The 7,169-nt window shown below is 40.7% G+C and overlaps 1 pseudogene; it reads left to right on the top strand.

Moving 5' to 3' along the window:
* The first annotated feature begins 2,094 nt into the window (after positions 1-2,094).
* Positions 2,095-5,007, top strand: LOC138054044 (uncharacterized; annotated as a pseudogene).
* The last annotated feature ends 2,162 nt before the right edge of the window (positions 5,008-7,169 follow it).

Raw genomic sequence — 7,169 nt, 5'->3', positions numbered from 1 at the left:
CCAGGGCTCATACTTACGTACGAGCCAGCCGCCTCTAGCCGTATCAATGATGTGGGATGGACGGGCATCGGTCGCCAAGCCTGCGAGCAAACACGAACCCAGCATGCATCTCCAACATGTATAGTAATATCGTCGGTTGTATTCACGAATTGATTCACAGTGGCTTGCATGGTATACCGTCTCTGCCTTTCGAGGTACTTTGCTTTTTTTGCATGGTAATAGGTTCTTTGTCAGTCTCAAATTCCCTCCTAGTTTGCCTCCAGATCCTTCGCTTGCCGTTGTTGTCTGCGTTGTTCTTGAACACGCCCCCTTCCCACTGTAAATTCTTGAGGGAATCTGAAATGATGGGAGATTTGGAAATTTGCTTCTCTCAGCTATCCAACAGAACTTTGTTATCGACAAAAATATCAACTCTAGCTTTGAAGGTTTGGCCTAACAAGTTTTGGGCCGTGTTGAGTAGAGCTCATGTTTCCTTAGCTGCAATGGAGAACCCACAAGTGGACTCATCCCAGTAACCACGAGATTGCAAGGGTGGACTTCCTGGGAGTTAAGGAGTGGCACCCAGCCAGAAAAGGAAGCATCGGAGAATATCCTGAGGTGAAGATGACGCTCATCCCTCCAGGAAAGAAAGCCTTTTGGATCTCCTTTGCAATGGCCACTTCTTCTTTGCTCCCTATCAACTTAAGCAGAAGGTGCTGGGAGGAAGGATTATAAAGCAGGGTTGGGTCTGTCTCAAGATAATCCCGAAACAGGTGGCTCTGTCATCCGGGCCTTCTCTCTGGCAACATCAACCAGCTGATCCAAAGCTGCCAGAGTAGCATGAGGGTCAAAAATTCCTGCTGGTCGAGCGAGGAGTTGATGAAGGACACCCAAACCTGAGTCAACACTACTGACATCATGTTGCTGGTGCAAGAAATGCAGCTCCTTTTTCAAGTTGGCAAAAAACCTCAGGGGGCGCTTGCTAGGGTTAAACCCAAAAAACGGAACGAATTAAAATAATGTAGGTGAAACATCAAACTTCAGCTTACCCAACAAAACGGCTAGACTTAACGTGAATGACACGTGAAAGGGAGTGTTTTATTCCATTAGGAAGAACACAATATGGTAATAAATGAATGAAATGCAAATTAGTATTCCCAAACAAGAAAGTAATAAACAGCGCCATGAATTCGAATTTGTGTAAACTGAACCGCCCATAAAAACGTACCACGAAATGAAGAAAACCGTACAACAAATTAACAAATCAACAACGATTGAGCACACTGCGAAACAACATCTGCGTGGTTTGATCCCTGCACTAAAGCAAACTACTAGTTTAAAACACCGGACAAAGCAGAAAACAGTGGAATGATTTACAATAGAAGCAAAACTACGAAAGGAACTAATGACCAAAATATACAGGTGGATATTACGAAATAGTCGAACTGACGACCAACTGCCAAACTACGGACTTTAGATGCCCAAACATGTAAAAGAAATAGACGAACTAAACCAACAACAAACAAATAGTGCTGGACACACAATAGAGCGTAATAGATATTAGGCAAACTGATGACCAAGGACAAACCACTACAGTCGACCACGCGACCAAGCATTTTAGAAAGTAGTCGAACTTACGACCAACAATGCTACGGTCGACTACACGACCTAACATAAGGAGGATAGCCAAACCGACAACTAACGACAAACAAACACGACCAAACATAAGGGAAATTCGAACTGACGACCAACGACAAACCACTACAGTTGAACACACGACCAAACATAAGGGATAGTCGAACTGACGACTAGCAACAAATAACCACGGTCGACCTCACGACCAAACATAAGACAGGGTTTGCACACGCCTTGAAAGTTCTTGAATGTCAAACTAGAAACACCACTCTGAATGTTGATCAAACACCTCATGCTTATTTGTCCTGTTCTTGGTTATATTCATCACTCTGATTGGTTGAATGTCTGGAATGTTAAGGGCCAATGAAATGTTTTGTACTATTCGCTCTTTCTGCAAAAAGCCATGTGCTTCGAGTGCTTCCTTGTTTGGGTTGTTGTTGATTGTTTGCGTTTTGTTTCACGAGTGAAAGATTTAAAACAATGGGCAAGTGTGTTGGTGTTGATTGTTTGCGTTTTGTTTCAGGAGTGAAAGATTTAAAACAATGGGCAAGTGTGTTGGCTTCAGAAGTCACTGTATAAAGAGTGGCTACGAGAAGTCAAGGGTGACAAGCACAAGGCACGATGCATCGTGTGCGGGAAGGATGTTGACATTTCGAGCATGGGAGCGTCGGCGCTCACAAGTCACTCGAAAGGAAAAAAACATCAAACACTGACATCCCAGAAAAGGTCATTAGGAATCGTTCCGGATTTTTTTGTACGTTTCTTCTCAACGACCAGCAACTAAAAGTGAAGTAGTTTCAAAATCCACTTCATCTGAAAGCGTCGAACACAATAAGCTGAACCCCAGAAAGTCTATCACTGCGAGTTCATCTTGTTCATTGGTGATTGAAAAAAGTGTCACTGGTGATGAGACGTTAAAGGCAGAAATTTTGTAGGCATAGATAATAGAATCAATAATGTCTCATTAATCTTATATAAATCATGTGAAGGTACAAGCAAATTGTGTCAAGCGATGTTCCCTGACAGTAGGATTGCAAGTCAGTTTTCATGTGGAGAAAAGAAATATGCATACTTGATCTGTTTTGGGCTTGCTCCACACTTCAAACAACTTTTGAAGGACGTGAAAAAAGAAGAGGCTTATGTACTAATGTTTGACGAGAGCCTTAATAGCGTGTGCCAGTCAAAGCAAATGGATATTCACATTCGTTCATGGAATCAGGACAAAGAAGAGGTTGAAAGTCACTATTATATCTCAGTGTTTATGGGTCATGGCACAGCAGACGACATTCTTTCTCATTTTCGTACAGGCATAGCAGGAATTCCTCTCAAAGAAGTTTATCAGGTAGGATTCTACTCTCGTTATGTTTGGGTAATTTACATAAACATAAACAAAAGATAAACATGGTCGTCTCTTCGCTGATGGCATTACCTCATAGGTTTTGTAAATACATGTAGTGTGGTGCAAACCACTGTTACTTACGAAACACATGCAAATGTTTCGTGTAATGCCGTTATTTAGTATAAAAATATTGCCATGAAAATCTTTCAATGCCTGTTATAATTTTGCCGTAGAAGGGCAAAAGATGATCATTGATTACTTGATCTAATTTAATGCATGTGATATAATTTATGTTCACAATCTAGCCAATGTTCCCAAAAGAGATACATTTTCAGTGGAAATTGTATTAAATACAAATGAAACACCTTACTTGGTTTTCCGCCCTTTAAGGTCTAAATAATCAACACTCTTTCATTGCAAATCTTCTCAGTTCCAATGCATCCATGACCTGTTTATTTCGTGTCTTGGTGGACTGTGACACAAAGTCTGGGGCATAATGCAATGGATGGATCCAACGTTAATTGGAAATTTTACAGTTTGCTGACTGATGAGGTAAAAAAGGAGCATAACAGTCACATGTTGAACATGGGCAGCTGTGGTTTACACATTCCTCACGGGGCATTCAAGGATGGTGCTGTAGCAGCAGGATGGCAATTAGACAGGTTGTTCTCTAACCTTCACTGGCTTTTTCAGGACAGTCCGGCAAGGAGGGAGGACTGTACCAAAGTAACAAAAAGCTCACTGTTTGCTTTGAAGTTCTGCAAACATAGATGGTTGGAGAATGTCTTGGTCAAGATATGTTCAGAGTGCAATGACAGGGAAAGTTCCACAGCCACAGAATAAATCCTTTCAAACTGTACAAGAGTTTGTTGCAGATCCCTTTACGACTGCAAAAGTGGCTTTCTTCCTATAGCCAAGCAAGTGACACCTTTTTTGACACTCTATCAAACCAACAAGCCAATGCTTCCTTTCCTGGCTACAGACCTGTACAGCATGCTTGGGGGATTAATGAGAAGATTTATTAAGGCTGCTGTTATCAGTGAAGCCAAAACCCCATTGAAGCTTACAAAACTTGACCCTGCTGACTCCAGCATTCATGCCTCTCATTTCAAGATTGAGCTGGGGTTTACAGCTGACAAGAAGATCAAGGAGTTTATTGCAAAGTCCACAGTTTCAGAGAAAAGAATGCTTCAGTTTCAGATGGAATGCAAGGCGTTCCTTGTGAAAGTAGTTTGCCACCTGATTGCCAAAGCATCAATTCAGTATTCCCTTGTAAGGAATACAAATTGCTTAGATCCAAGGAACATGATGAGTGACCATGATGTTTCCATCTCAAAATTCTAGAGAGTTTTGACTACCCTTGAAAATGCTAAGAAAGTTCTGGAAGGTGACTGTAATTCCCTTTTGGAACTATTTAGACAATTTATTATGGAAGTCCCCTCTTCTTCTCCTTCAGAGTTCAAGGACTATGATCCTAACAATGGCAGACTTGATTCCTTTCTATGTCTTCACATGGGACAGAAGCGATCCTACCAATCATTGTGGAAAGTAGTCGCAGACCTACTGATATTATCACATGGCCAAGCCAGTGTCGAAAGAGGATGCTCAGTCAGTAAGCAACTGGAAGTTGATAACCTTCAAGAGTGCTCCTTCATTTGTCAAAGGCTGGTGCAAGACCATGTACAATCTGTAGGAGGTGGCCTTGCTGTTTCAATCAACAAACCTCTGCTCTTGTCAGCTGCAGGAGCTAGGCAGAAGTATTCATCGTATCTTGATGAACAAAAGAGGAAGAAAACCTCTGAGGGTGTAGAACTGAAGCGAAAGGAGGTAGCCAATGAACTTGACGAACTTTAAAAAAAGAAGGTGTTTAGAAACTGATGTTGACGATCTTGTTAAATTGACAGACGAGTTTGCACAGAAAGTGGCGGATACTGGGAAACGTGTGAATTACAAAGTCAAATAGTTTGAGGATAACTGCAAAAGAAAAGGAGGTGACGCGCAAAGAGATTGAGGACAAAGTTGCGAATGTTGTGGATGAACTCAAAAAGACATAGACTTTTACCTGTCTGTTAGCTCGGCACAATCGCTATTATGAGAAGGTGAACATCCTCTGATTTTGCAGTGCGTGGAGTCCTTGAAAGTCCTTGAAAAGTCTTTGAATTTTTAGTCCAAAAAAGCGTACGAACCCTGACAAGAAAAAGTCAAACTGACGACCAACGACAAACAACTACGGTGGAACACACGACCAAACATTAAGAAACAGTCAAACTAACGACCAACTGCCAAATCTCCGTCGAACACACAACGAAACGGTGTAGAAAGTAATCGAACTTACAAGCAACAGAAAAACCGTGGCCAAACACACGACCAACATCAAGAGCAGCCAAAGCGTCTTGGTTAATATCAATGGGCACAACTGGTGCGGCCATGAGCTTCAGCGACGAACGGCAAAGAATACCAAAACAATGTGACACTGGCCCTAAGCGTAACAGGGAAAAGAGGTCGAAATAACTTGAAACACGCTGTTTAAATAGGGCATTGAATACCCAGCGGAACTAGAAGGAATGGTACCAATGCGCGAGAACGCCAGATACATAATAACATTAAAGTGAGGTAGGATTTGTGCCTATCTCTTGATGGTCATCTACGTGTTGTCTAAATACGCTTGGGTGGTGCCCGTGAAGAACAAGACAGGCACCGTGGTAACTCAAGCTTTTGAAAAAGTGTTGCAAGAAGGACGAAAACCTCAACGTTTACTGGTGGATCTGGGCAAAGAATTTTAAAATCACCCATTTCATAGGATGTTGAAACGAGAAGGGATCCAACACTTTTCGATGCATGGGGATGCCAAAGCATCCATAGTGGAATGAAAGAACGCATGTATCGGTATTTTACAGCAGGAAATACTTGAACATACTTGAACATGTTACCCCAATTGTTAAACGGGTAGAATAGAATAGAATGGAACTTTAATAGGATCATCCTCGAAAGGTCTTCAGACACTAGTATTTAACATATTCAAGTCATTGTTAATAAACTACAGTAATTTCGGGGCGATTACCCGCGGTAATGTGTTAATTTTTCCGCAAACAGTTCTTGGTGCGGGTTATAGGAAGGTGTGGGTAATGTGATAATTTTTAAATCTTCTGGTATAGTTTTCAAACTGTAAGTAGGGAAAAAATATAAAAGTCATTAATGAAACTGTTCCTAAAAACTGTATATTGCCTTTTTTATCCCGCTTTAATTGCCCAATAAACTTAAATGCTCTCGATGAAAACCAATGCAAATTGAAAACATATCAACAAATATCGTTGGCAATCAAAATCGTTTATCATGCATGTGATATTACTTTTTTACTTTGCTAATTTCAAAGCAGCGAGCTTCTTTCCCTGTTTAGTTGAAAATAAAATATTATGCACTCACTGGAATAATAAACTCAAAACAAAAGAATAAAAATGTAAAATAGCAGGCTTTAAAGTAATTCGCACGCAAAAACTGATGCCGACATGTTCATTTCATGGCGCTGCTGCCGCCACATTAACCCATTTCAAGCGATTTCTTAGAGTCAGTAGATCCTGAGATATCGATTTTTTTTTGGAACAGATTTTTACAAGCGCTATCATTCAATGGAAGATCAAAAACAATAGGTGTGAAAACTTGCCAATTTCACGCTATAGAATATTTTGTTACCAAAAACGGTGGTTGAAGTTTTCATTTGATTCAAAACGTTCTAAAAAGGTAATTGACTGAATGAGAAATAAACGCTTCAATTCTTTACAATAAGTGTAGCCACGACCAATTTTTAGCCAAAATGCCCGGTGTTAAATGGGGTCAAACTTATCGATCGTGGAGATAACGTTGTGAGTTCACGAATTTCTTTTGTTTTTGGGTGCGTGTTATCTGCTAGTGCGGGTAATCTGTTGAAATTTTTTTCTTGTTGTTGCAAAAAATGACCCGTGCGGGGAATCTCCCGCGCGGGTAATCGCCTGGAAATTACGGTACTTAAGTTATAAATAATGAATGTAACAATTGGTGATAACATTATAAAAAGGCCTGCTCTGTAAGTTGCCCTTTTATAGCTTGCTTGAAAGACTGCCAGGAAACACATTGCTTTATGTCATTATCTAAGTTGTTCCAAATACTAGTTCCTCTATATGCAAGTGTGCGTTGGCTGGTAGCAGTTCTATGCAAAGGTATATGAATAAATCACGACTGC

This window comes from Montipora capricornis, chromosome 6, assembly GCF_036669925.1.
Source record: "Montipora capricornis isolate CH-2021 chromosome 6, ASM3666992v2, whole genome shotgun sequence".
Taxonomy (NCBI): domain Eukaryota; kingdom Metazoa; phylum Cnidaria; class Anthozoa; order Scleractinia; family Acroporidae; genus Montipora; species Montipora capricornis.
Note: the sequence above shows the minus strand (reverse complement) of the source record. Positions and strands in the feature narration are given on the sequence as shown.